Source organism: Spermophilus citellus, assembly GCF_964194105.1.
Source record: "Spermophilus citellus genome assembly, chromosome: 7".
NCBI lineage: Eukaryota > Metazoa > Chordata > Mammalia > Rodentia > Sciuridae > Spermophilus > Spermophilus citellus.
The window spans coordinates 114462788-114476458 of record NC_138188.1 but is presented as its reverse complement, the minus strand read 5'-3'; positions in this window follow the sequence as shown (position 1 = coordinate 114476458).

Sequence of the window (13671 nt, the reverse complement as noted above, 5' to 3'; positions counted from 1 at the left end):
TGAAAAGATTTTCGGAATTAATAGAGGCATTTCGTAAGCACAATTACCAATTATACTTTTCACTGTGTTGCTAAATGGATCACATACAATTTCCATAAATAATTCTTAAAATAAAAGTATTTTATTTTTATAAAATAAAGATTACAACAGATTTGAATCTCTCCCAAATAACAATAGTCATATTATCCTTTTTTCTTTTTGTTTTTGTCACTGAAAAAATTAAACCAGACTCTTTGCTCCGTTAAAGTTAATAATTTATTAGTTCATATCAGTTAATAGTAATATCTGTTCCACTCTCTTCTTCACATTTTTGTGCATGTATGTTTACATGTGTGCAATTATTGTATTTTATGTTATTTTCCATGCTATAAAATTTTGGAAAGATGAAGGGATGGAATCGTGAATGAAGGGGAATGTCACAATAGCGTTGGTCCTTACTATTTCTGACCCTTTTTTTTGTTTAAGGCCTTGAATATTCTTCCATACAATCTGGAACTGCATTCTGGGCCTCAGGAGAACCACCAAGGTGTAGTCTAGTAGGTATCCTAAATCATCCCACTCTGGCGTCCCTTCTGACCTCCTATCTCCATGCTTCCTTTTGCTTCTGTTCTTCAGATGGATTCCTCGGTTGGACTTGTGTGGTTATTTGTACTGGTTTTAGATATTCTTTTTCAGGTAACTCTGAGATCTATTATTCAATGTCTCCGGGTTGAGCTCAAACACAACTTCTAGGTGTTTGTCAAGGAAGAGTGCTAAAATTATGAGAAGAATTGACAAAATGACTAGAAGATTAATTACCTCCTTATTGTATCCTTAAGATAATTTAACATACTTGCAGAGTCACCCTTGTGATGATCAGGATCAAAGGCAGTGAAAGTGGCCAAGGAACTCCCAGCTACATTCCTACAGCTATAGATGAACAAAAGAGACCCCTGGGCACTGCGTAAGGAGCAGCACCCAGTTCAGCTGTGGTTTCCTGCTTCCTGAAATCCTCCCCAGAAGAGGAGGGGGGGATGCCATTGATGCTCACCCAAGTGAATAGAGTCTATATCATGGGGAAGGAAACAGCAACAGAACACCAGATGCTTGCTAATTATTTCCAAATGAAATTGACTAGACCAAGTTTTAAATAAAGATAATCTGGGAGGGTGAAGTAAAGCTCATTCTTCCCTTGAGGTAATAAATCCACCCAAAGTACTCATTATCACCTCTGTATCCAGTCAGACCCCCAGACCTCAGGTCACAGATCGCCCTTCCCTTTGCCCCAGGAATCATACCCAATGTCCCTGCAGCTGGGTGCTGGCTGTCTCTGGAGGTCTCCAGTCCTCACCTTCTTGTCTCCCTTTGTTCCCTGTTTGTAACTGTTCCTCATCTTAGTTAACTCTTTTTGCCCCATGATGTTTGCATCTGGTGTGAAGAGAGTTAGGACTTCTACCAGTGTGGCCTTTGACTTGACTGACATCAGGTAATGCCTTCAGGATCCCTGAGCTCAGGGGAATCTGAAGACCCCTTTACAAGCTACCAGCAATTTGCTGGAATGTACCTCCACTCTCCCTGGGATAGAAAGAAACTCTGGGAAGGCAGAAACCCTCTGAGTGGAGGAACAGTCACTAGAAACAAAGATGTGGGAAACACTAAAACGGCAATTTAAAGGAAATGGACCACACAGAGGAATGAGTCACTCTCCACCTAAAATGGCTGCCCTAGAAGAAGCAGACGAATTACGAAGTGACTTGATCCACATTTTAAACAAAGATTCAAGAGTGCTCCATCTCTAAAGCTAGAACACGCAGTCCTGAAGAGGAAAGCATCCATATTGGGTAACATTTTATGGAGATATCAGCATGATTTTTAAGTTTAAAATCCTGACAGAAAATGTCACACACACAAAAAATGGATCTTTCTAAACATTGTATATCCAAAGACAAATACAAGAATGTTTTTCTCGACCTCATTATATCTTGGCCTGGCATAGAGTCCCAGGGATGTCACATTTTCCTCTCACAGATCTGTAACATTTTTCCAAAAGGTTAAAATCCTTGATATTCAGAACTTCATGGCAAACAATGAAAACAGAGCAAGACAACAAAACAAAACAAAAAAACATAAAGGTGTACTCAAAGAACAGTTTAGGGATACTTCTGAGCGCAGAGGCTGGAACAGGTCATTTATGCAAGCACCTTATTTGGAGGAGAAGGTGTGAGGTGAACCTAGAGAAGCAGAAGCAAGAAACTTTAAGCAGATTGAAAGAGGGAAGGAGAAAAGCAGATAGAAGGTAGTATGGCTGAGTATGGCACCACCATGGGTAGCTGAGGGATGTGCTTGATTACCCAAGGGTTGCTGGGGAGAAGCGTTTACTCATTGTCCCCTATTCCCTTTGGTGGACTGTTGTCCCAGGACTGTTAACTCCCTGGAACTCTTGAGCTGTTTGCAGAGTGGAAAGGCACTGATGTCCCACTCCACAGTGCTAGAGAAGCCCTGGAGACAGGAACACAGGGAGCACTGAGTGCCACTTGAGTTACATGCCTGCAAAAGTGCCAGGGGTAAAATCAGGGTGCAGTCAGGAGGCATCTGGTACAATCAACAATAAAACCACTCAAGGAAAAAAAAAAAAAAAACACACCTGGAGAGTGTTCACTTTCACTTCTAAAAAGGAATGCAAAGCACAACACCAAATGTCTTTTCCTCTGATAAATTCAAGGTGGTTTCTTAGTTGACATTTTTTTAAATGTTTTAGAAATGTAGTGAGAGAAAAATGTCCCCTCCATACACATACAGCTGATTGAAGAATATTTTATTAACCAATTGATGACAAATTAATGGTACGAAGTATCATGAGAGAAATTGTGTCTCCTAACATCCATAGGTTGAAAAGTTTCACTCCCAGTACCTCAGAATTTGATTGGATTTGGACACAAGGTCTTTAAATAGGTGAATAAGTTAAAATGGGGCTGTTTGAGTGGGCCCTTATTCAGTAGGGTGACCTTATAAAAGAGGAAACTGAACACACAAGGAGACCCCAGGAGTGTGCCCCCACAGGGGAAAGACCCCATGAAGACACGGCGAGAAGGCAGCCATCTGCAAGCCCCAGAGGAGGTCTTGGAAGAAACCCAACCTGCTGACACCTGGCTCTCAGACTTCTAGCCTCTAGAAATGTGAGCAAATACCTGTTGTTTAAGCCACCCATTCTGTAGTATTTTGATAGGCAGCCAGAGCTGCCTAGACAATATAATGAATCTTAAATATCTTTAAACATGGGCTGTCATAGCTCGTTCCTCTCAATTTCCCTCTCCTCTCTTACTAACAAAACCCATGGTTTTTTTGTTTGTTTGTTTGTTTGTTGTTGTTTGTTTATTTGGGTTTGGGGAAAGTACAGCAATGTGCCCAGCACTGGGCAATGGCCCATGATTGGTTTAAGCCAGTTTTGAAAATTCTATTTCTTGTTTTCCCAGCATGTCTCAAAATTAGGGTTGACCATGCGGCTACTTGTGGTTGAGAGAGCGAGGGCAGCGTGTGGAAGCCTTTGGGAGAGCTTTGCTTTCCTGATGGAGGATAGAGGCCGTTGGCAGGCATGTGTGTCTACACTTTCCTGCTCTGCGCTCCCGCACAGATGTGAGGTGGCACTTATCTTTGAAAACCTGTAGCTTTACATTCTACTCTGTCAGCAATTCCATTACAACAAAGGACCTTTTATCTATTATATCTGTTAGTGTTAATATTTGGGCCTGGAATTAGTCTTACAGGTCTAGCTTAGGTAACATATACATAACTGAACCAATTATGAGGACCATGGGGATTATGGGACCAGGATGACCAGTTCTGATCAGTGCTCTGACTCAGGAGTATGAGGTTGATTTTGGTTCTGACCATATCCTGGGGTTCACAATGGGCGTTGGGGAGGAGGTAGCTGCCCAAGGGAAATCAGAATATGGATACCAGACTGAGGACCAAATGCTGATCAGACAAAACAACAACTGATATCCCCTACACATGACTAACTCTTCTTCCTCCTTCTAATCTCAGCTGAGTTAGCACCATGTAGTTTTTCCTGACCACCCCTACCGCCATCAATTCTGGACTAGCTGCCCCTGTTCTTTCTTCCCCAATACCCCCCTGTACCTTCTCTATCACAGCTGTTTTATATTGTGTGTAATTGCTGTTTGCTTCTCTTTATTCCTGATTAGACTACAAAAGCTATTAAGACAGGGGATCTTGATTATCTCATTCACCATTGCAACTCTAATGTGTACCAGAGTGCCTGGCAAATAAAAACACTTGATAAATATTTGCAGAAGGAATGAAAAATCCACTGCTAAGTATACATCTTGGAAGACAAGTGTAACTGAAAATGTTTTCAAGCACATGAGCATGATAGATACCACAGAGATAGTGGACATGTGGGTCTCCTCCTACCATGCCCTTAGACCAATTAACTTCACTCCCACAAGGGAGAAAGAATTGACACATTGTTCAGAATAAAGAACACTGATTGAGCTCTATTTAACAACATTCCTTAAAGATGGGCAATTCTAACTATTGCACTCTTCCCCTTTTGCAGATATAGACAGGGTCTGGCTTTTTAATACAGGCTAAACCAGCTTGCTTGCTTCTTTTCCATCCTCCTGAAATCTGCAACTGAATGGTAAATTCTGTCAGGAATTGCCTTGAAGATCTCTCTTCCTGAAAATGCATGCTGATCCTGGAAATGAGAGAGTTCTCATCTACTTCTCAGGAAAATACTTTCTGGTTCCTTATCTGTTAATTTCTCTGTATCTAGCTAGTTTCCTTTTTAGGGAAGGCTAGAGGTACAAGTGTTCAGAATGGAATAGGATTTGGGTACATCTTCATTTGGGGCTACAGGGGAATGACCAATATGACCCCAACCTCACAAAATTACCTTCCTCTCTCACCAGTTCCTGGCTCACAGGGCACCTCCACTTCCTCACACAGTCCCTCCACCAACATGAAGGAGATCCCTTACTGTGCAGAAAGCTGTAGACAGGATTGATCTGGCCTGAAAAAGAAGTTGATTCCTAGAGTGCTCCCCCCGACCTGCGCAGGCAGCTGAACTTCAGGTTGTTCCTGTGAATTTCCAGGGACACCAAATAAAACACAGACACACACTTCCCCTTTAAACAAGCTTCAGGACAGCTTCTCCAAGCTCGGCCTCAGGCTTCCCAACTGGGAGAACAAGAGAAAGTCAGGAGAGGTTTCCAGAGAGAGCTAGCATGTTCGGAAGTGGGCTTTTACTGGGGGGAGGGGGGCTTGTTCTTAGAAAGTTCTGTCCAAAAAGGGCCAGAAGGGGCAGGGTTGCAAGGGACGGGTGAGTGTAATTCAACCGGATGGGTGACACCTACATCTGAAAACATGCCTTCGACTTCCTGAGCTGTGACAACGCCTAAGTCACCATGAAACGTAGTGGCCAGTCAGAGCCTCTGGCTTCAAGACTGGAAGGCGTCATTCAGAGTGGCTCCCCACACTAGGGATCCTGCCTTGTCTTAATTAGATGCTTTTAGTGCCTAATACAGTGCTGTTAGTATGGACTAGGATTCTACTTCCACTGAAATACAGAGAAAACTGTGGGACGTATCTATGCTGCACGAAGATGACAGGTATGCGTGGGAGATGATTTTTTAATTTTTAATTTTTGAGCAAGGTTTTTGGCACAACCTTAGCAAAACATCATTAAACAACTTTTGGGCACAGATTCAAGAGGCATTGAATGTTTTCAGAAACCTAATAGCTGTTAGTTTATTAATTCAATAAATACTTGGTGAAAAATTCCAATGGATAGGGGCTTTGGTAGACGAGGGGGTGCAAAATGGTAAGCCAGGATCCTGATCCTGGAGAGCTAACACTCAGGTGAGAGGGAAACACACACACACACACACACACACACACACACACACACACACGTTATGAAAGGTGATGATGGAGAATAGATTCACATTTGCCTCTTCTAGGATTGCCTTGTCTTACAAAATCCTGCAAATCTTTTAAGGTCAACTCCAATCCTGTTTTCTTCAGGAATCCTGAAGTGATCTATTCAATCAAAATAAGTCTTTCATCTTTGTTCCTTCTGTTATATATTAAATAATATTTTTCTATGTGTCTCTTTCCCCTGTTTGATTTTATATTCTTGAAGAACAGAACCTATCTCTTAACCATCACTATAATCTCTGATTTGACCAGCACAGTCTTTATCATGTAGTAAACCCTGAATATCTGTTGAATTGGAAAAAAAAAAACAACTTTATTACAGTAATCAGACATTTTCTCTTGGAGGTCTCAAATACATGGTTTCTATGTTACAGAATGTAAAAGGAAATATATGCAACACATTTCCAGTTAATGGTCTTAATTTTGGGTGAGAAATTATTTGCCTGAATCTGTAGGAAAAGAATAGGTGAAAATAGTATGGTTTTAATTGCAATGTCTGAGTATATGTTGCTTCCAAGGAAAATATAGAAATCTTTAGACATTATTTTTCACTGATGTCTGCAAAGATAATCAAAATGCATGCAAGTTAAAGTCAAGCTAATGAACAGATACTTCTACCACTTATTTATTATTGATTTTATTTGTAAAAAGTTTATATGGGGGCTATAGCCTAGGAAAGCAGGAATGTCACCAATTGGTGTTGAGATGATAGAACATAAATTTTTTTGTCAGCAAGAGTTGAGATCATACAAAATAAAGTTGGAAATGCGGGGATGGGCAAGAGACTGCAGAGAGACTTGACTAAGGGATAGAACCCAGCACCAGACATAAAACACAGGAGGAGGCCATTGCAAATCTTGGAAGAGGTTCAGCTGACTGCAACTATGGCCTTGGAACTCACCACCTCCCTGAGCCACTTTTTAGGTTTAGCATGAGACACTTTCATGAAAGATCCTGAAAGTTTTGAAAAAATATAAATTATTAGTTTTAAAAATAAAATAATAAAAATATGCTTTGGGGGAAGCCAAGAGGTATAAAATTCTTTAGAAGGAGGAGATTGTGGAGACAGGATATCCAGTTAGAGACAGCGGTAGTGAGACTCACAGACCACTGAGTGGGCTTCCTCTGCCACGAAGTCAGGTTACCTCAGAAAGCCTTTTCATTTGACAGTGACTCACTCTGTTTTGAGTTTTCTTTGCAGTCTTTTCCATTTGTTATTACTGAGTATAATAATAAAGGACTGATTTAGCACCCTCACCATATGTAAGGGGCTCAGAAACAAACATAAATGACAAAGATGTTTCTTCTTTGAAAATTTCTTTGTGATTTTAATTTTTCACGCACTCATGAAATATGTCTGAAAGGGTTGGTGATTCGGATAATTTAGGATCATTGTTCTCCTCCATTCTCCTTCTTTGATGTGGAGTTTGCGACTCAGAGCACAAAGGTGTGAAAGATTTCTCCAGTACTCTGTGACACTTTCCAACAATGGCTGGAAAACATGCTCATCAGAGACTGAGACAAGGGCTTTTTTTTTTTTTATTGGATGTTCACAACATTACAAAGCTCTTGACCAATCATATTTCATACATTAGAATCTAGTGGGTTATGAACTCCCATTTTTACCCCAAATACAGATTGCAGAATCACATCGGTTACACATCACATTTTTACATACTGCCATATTAGTGACTGTTGTATTCTGCTACCTTTCCTATCCTCTACTATCCCCCCTCCCCTCCCCTCCCATCTTCTCTCTCTACCCCATCTACTGTAATTCATTTCCCTCCATGTTTCTTATTCCATTCCCCTCATAAACTCTTTTTTTTTTAATTTTTTATTGGTTGTTCACAACATTACAAAGCTCCTGACATATCATATTTCATACATTAGATTGAAGTGGGTTATGAACCCCCAATTTTACCCCAAATGCAGATTGCAGAATCACATCGGTTACACATCCACAATTTTACATAATGCCCTATTAGTAACTGTTGTATTCTGCTACCTTTCCTATCCCCTACTATCCCCCCTCCCCTCCCCTCCCAACTTCTCTCTCTACCCCATCTACTGTAGTTCATTTCTCTCCTTGTTTATTTTCCCCTTCCCCTCACAACCTCTTATATGTAATTTTGTATAGCAATGAGGGTCTTCCTCCATTTCCATGCAATTTCCCTTTTCTCTCCCTTTCCCTCCCATCTCATGTCTCTGTTTAAAGTTAATCTTTTCTTCCTGCTCTCCCTCCCTACTCTGTTCATAGTTGCTCTCATTATATCAAAGAAGACATTTGGTATTTGTTTTTTAGGGATTGGCTAGCTTCACTAAGCATAATCTGCTCTAGTGCCATCCATTTCCCTGAAAATTCTATGATTTTGTCATTTTTTATTGCTGCATAGTACTCCATTATGTATAGATGCCACATTTTTTTTATCCATTCATCTATTGAAGGGCATCTGGGTTGGTTCCACAGTCTAGCTATTGTGAATTGTGCTGCTATGAACATCGATGTGGCAGTATCCCTGTAGCATGCTTTTTTAAGGTCTTCAGGGAATAGTCCGAGAAGGGCAATAGCTGGGTCAAATGGTGGTTCCATTCCCAGCTTTCCCAGGAATCTCCAAACTGCTTTCCAAATTGGCCGCACCAATTTGCAGTCCCACCAGCAATGTACAAGTGTACCCTTTTCTCCACATCCTCGCAAGCACTTGTTGTTGTTTGACTTCATAGTGGCTGCCAATCTTACTGGAGTGAGATGGTATCTTAGGGTGGTTTTGATTTGCATTTCTCTGACTGCTAGAGATGGAGAGCATTTTTTCATGTACTTGTTGATTGATTGTATATCCTCCTCTGAGAAGTGTCTGTTCAGGTCCTTGGCCCATTTGTTGATTGGGTTATTTGTTATCTTATTGTCTAATTTTTTGAGTTCTTTGTATACTCTGGATATTAGGGCTCTATCTGAGGTGTGAGGCGTAAAAATTTGTTCCCAGGATGTAGGCTCCCTATTTACCTCTCTTATTGTTTCTTTTGCTGAGAAAAAACTTTTAAGTTTAATTAAGTCCCATTTGTTGATTCTAGTTGTTAACTCTTGTGCTATGGGTGTCCTATTAAGGAATTTGGAGCCCGACCCCACAATCTGTAGGTCGGAGCCAACTTTTTCTTCTATCAGACGCAGAGTTTCTGATTTGATATCAAGCTCCTTGATCCATTTTGAGTTAACTTTTGTGCATGGCGAGAGAAAGGGATTCAGTTTCATTTTGTTGCATATGGATTTCCAGTTTTCCCAAAACCATTTGTTAAAGATGCTATCCTTCCTCCATTGCATGCTTATAGCCCCTTTATCAAATATAAGATAGTTGTAGCTTTGTGGATTAGTCTCTGTGTCCTCTATTTTATACCATTGGTCCACCCGTCTGTTTTGGTACCAGTACCATGCTGTTTTTGTCACTATTGCTCTGTAATATAGTTTGAAATCTGGTATTGCTATACCGCCTGATTCACACTTTCTGCTTAGAATTGCTTTTGCTATTCTGGGTCTTTTATTTTTCCATATGAATTTCATGATTGCTTTATCTATTTCTACAAGAAATGCCGTTGGGATTTTGATTGGCATTGCATTAAATCTATAGAGAACTTTTGGTAATATTGCCATTTTGATGATGTTAGTTCTGCCTATCCATGAACAGGGTATATTTTTCCATCTTCTAAGATCTTCTTCTACTTCTCTCTTTAGGGTTCTGTAGTTTTCATTGTATAAATCTTTCACCTCTTTTGTTAGGTTGATTCCCAAGTATTTTATTTTTTTTTGAGGATATTGTGAATGGAGTGTTTTTCCTCATTTCCATTTCAGAAGTTTTGTCGCTGATATACAGAAATGCCTTTGATTTATGCGTGTTGATTTTATATCCTGCCACTTTGCTGAATTCATTTATTAGTTCTAGTAGTTTCTTTGTAGACCCTTTTGGGCCTTCTAGGTATAGAATCATGTCATCTGCAAATAGTGATAATTTAAGTTCTTCTTTTCCAATTTTTATGCCTTTAATTTCTTTCGTCTGTCTAATTGCTCTGGCCAGTGTTTCGAGAACTATATTGAATAGAAGTGGAGATAAAGGGCATCCCTGTCTTGTTCCGGATTTTAGAGGGAATGCCTTCAACTTTTGTCCATTCAGAATAATGCTAGCCTGAGGCTTAGCATAGATAGCTTTTACAATGTCAAGGTAAGTTCCTGTTATCCCTAGTTTTTCTAATGTTTTGAACATAAAGGGATGCTGTACTTTGTCAAATGCTTTCTCTGCATCTATCGAGATGATCATATGGTTCTTATCTTTAAGTCTATTGATGTGGTGAATAACATTTATTGATTTCCGTATGTTGAACCATCCTTGCATCCCAGGGATGAATCCTACTTGATCATGGTGCACTATTTTTTTGATGTGTTTTTGTATTCGATTCGCCAGAATTTTATTGAGGATTTTTGCATCTAGGTTCATTAGAGATATTGGTCTGTAGTTTTCTTTCTTTGAGGTGTCTTTGTCTGGTTTCGGAATCAGGGTGATGTTGGCCTCATAGAATGAATTTGGAAGAGCTCCCTCTTTTTCTATTTCCTGAAATAACTTGAAAAGTATTGGTATTAATTCTTCTTTAAAGGTTTTGTAAAACTCCGCTGTATACCCATCCGGTCCTGGACTTTTCTTGGTTGGTAGTCTTTTGATGGTTTCTTCAATTTCATCCATTGATATTGGTCTGTTCAGATTGTGTGTATCCTCCTGACTCAGTCTGGGCAAATCATATGACTTAAGAAATTTATCGATGTCTTCACTATCCTCTATTTTATTGGAATATAGGTTTTCAAAATAATTTCTGATTGTCTTCTGTATTTCTGTAGCATCTGTTGTGATATTGCCTTTTTCATCCCGTATGTTAGTAATTTGAGTTCTCTCTCTTCTTCTCTTCGTTAGCATGGCTAAAGGTCTGTCGATCTTATTTATTTTTTCGAAGAACCAACTTTTAGTTTGTTAATTTTTTCAATAGTTTCTTTTGTTTCAATTTCATTGATTTCTGCTCTGATTTTAATTATTTCTTGCCTTCTGCTACATTTGCTGTTGTTTTGCTCTTCCTTTTCTAGGGATTTGAGTTGGAGTGTGAGCTCATTTATTTGTTGGTTTCTTCTTTTTTTGAGGAATGACCACCAGGCGATGAATTTTCCTCTTAAAACTGCTTTCATTGTGTCCCATAGATTCCGATATGTTGTGTCTGTATTTTCGTTTATCTCTAAGAATTTTTTGATTTCCTTCTTTATGTCTTCTGTAACCCATTGATCATTCAGTAATATATTGTTCATTTTCCATGTGATGTAGGATTTTTCCTTCCTTCTTTTATCATTGATTTCCAGTTTCATTCCATTATGATCAGATAAAATGCATGGTATTATCTCCACCCCTTTATATTTACTGAGGGTTGCCCTATGGCATAATATATGGTCTATTTTTGAGAAGGATCCATGTGCTGCTGAGAAAAAAGTATAGCCATTTGATGATGGTTGATATATTCTATATAAGTCAGTTAAGTCTAGGTTATTGATTGTGGTATTGAGATCTATAGTTTCTTTATTCAACTTTTGTTTGGAGGATCTGTCCAATGGTGAGAGTGGTGTGTTGAAGTCTCCCATAATTATTGTGTTGTGGTCTATTTGATTCTTGAATTTGAGAAGAATTTTTTTTATGAATGTCGCAGCACCATTATTTGGTGCGTAAATATTGATAATTGTTATGTCTTGTTGGTGAATGGTTCCTTTTAACAGTATATAATGACCTTCTTTATCCCTTTTGATTAACTTAGTCTTGAAGTCGATTTTATTCGATATGAGGATGGCCACCCCTGCTTGCTTGCGAGGACCGTGTGCGTGGTATATTTTTTCCCATCCTTTCACCTTTAGCCTGTGTATGTCTTTTCCAATCAGATGTGTCTCCTGGAGGCAGCATATTGTTGGATTTGTTTTTTTAATCCATGATACCAGCCTATGTCGCTTTATTGGAGAGTTTAAGCCATTAACATTCAGAGTTACTATTGATATGTGGTTTGAACTTCCATCCATGATTGATTGTTTATCCTTTTTTTAAAAAAAAAAAATTTAGTTTGTTTCACCATGGTTGTCTTTCCCCTCGCCCTCTGTCTTTACTGAGGCACTTCCCACTGATGGTTTTGGTTATTGTTTTTCATTTCTTCTTCATGTAGTGTTTTGCTCAAAATGCTTTGCAATGCTGGTTTTCTGGCTGCAAATTCTTTTAACTTTTGTTTATCATGAAAGATTTTTATTTCGTTGTCATACCTGAAGCTTAATTTTGCTGGATACAGAATTCTTGGTTGGCATCCATTGTCTTTCAGTGTTTGAAATACATTGTTCCATGACCTTCTTGCTTTCAGTGTCTGTGCTGAAAAATCCGTTGTTAACCGTATTGGTTTACCCCTAAATGTAATCTGTCTCCTTTCTCTTGTAGCTTTTAATATTTTCTCTTTGTTCTGTATATTGGATATCTTCATAACAATGTGTCTTGGCGTTGGTCTACTGTGATTTTGTGTGCTCGGTGTCCTGTATGCATCTTCAATTTGTATATCTGTTTCCTTTTTTATTTCTGGGAAGTGTTCTGTAATTATTTCATTCAGCAGGTTACTCATTCCCTTGGTTTGAATCTCTGTACCTTCTTCTATTCCGATGACTCGTAAGTTTGGTTTCTTCATGTTATCCCATAACTCTTGGATGTTTGTCTCGTGATTTTTTACCAGCCTTTCTGAGTTGGCTAGACTCTTTTCAAGATGGTATATTTTGTCTTCATTATCTGACGTTCTGGTTTCTACTTGCTCCACTCTGTTAGTGATACTCTCAATTGAGTTTTTAATTTGGTTTATCGTTTCCTTCATTTCTAGAATTATTGTTTGATTATTTTTTATAATCTCTATCTCCTGATAGAGATGCTTAACTTCTTCTTTTATCTGTTTATGAAATTCATTCTGAATGTGTTCTTTCGCTGCTTGAATTTGCTGTCTTGTATCCTCCTTAAGGTTCCATTCCATCTGTCTAAGGTGTTCCTTGAGTTCTTTATATGACCATTTTTCTGATGACTCCACGTCCTCCTGAATATTTAGGCTGTCCTGCATTGTTTGTAGTCCTTTTCTTCCTTGTTTTTTGAAGCTGCTCATGTTACTTCTTGTTCTGTTTGACTGCTGGGTTACTGTTTACTCCTATAAATTAATTTGATGTTTGGGAGGAAAGGTATTTGAAGGGAAGGGGTGAAGTCACTAAAGAGAATGAGAGTAGGCAGGTAGAATTCAAGGAAAGGGGGGATAAGAGAAATGAAAAGACTAAAGAAGAAAAAAATAGGAACTAAAAAAGAAAAAAAATTTAAAAAAAATAATAATAATAATTAAAAAAATAATTAAAAAAAATTTAAATTAAAATTAGTAGCAAAAAAAATTTTTAAAAAAATATTTTGTAAAAAAAAATTAATTAAACAACAAGAAAGAAAAAAATGAAACTGAAAGAAAAACCCAAATCAAAAAAAAAAAAAAAAACCTAATAAATGCTGTCTTAGAGTTTGATTAACTTCTCTTCCAGTAGGTGGCACTTTGTCCACCAGGCCAAGTTTCTCCTGTCGATACGCGGGAACCAATCACTGTGCAGCAGCTCCTCCCAGACTGGGCGAGTCTCCAATCCTGAGTGTCTAGGGCCTCCTCTTGTGT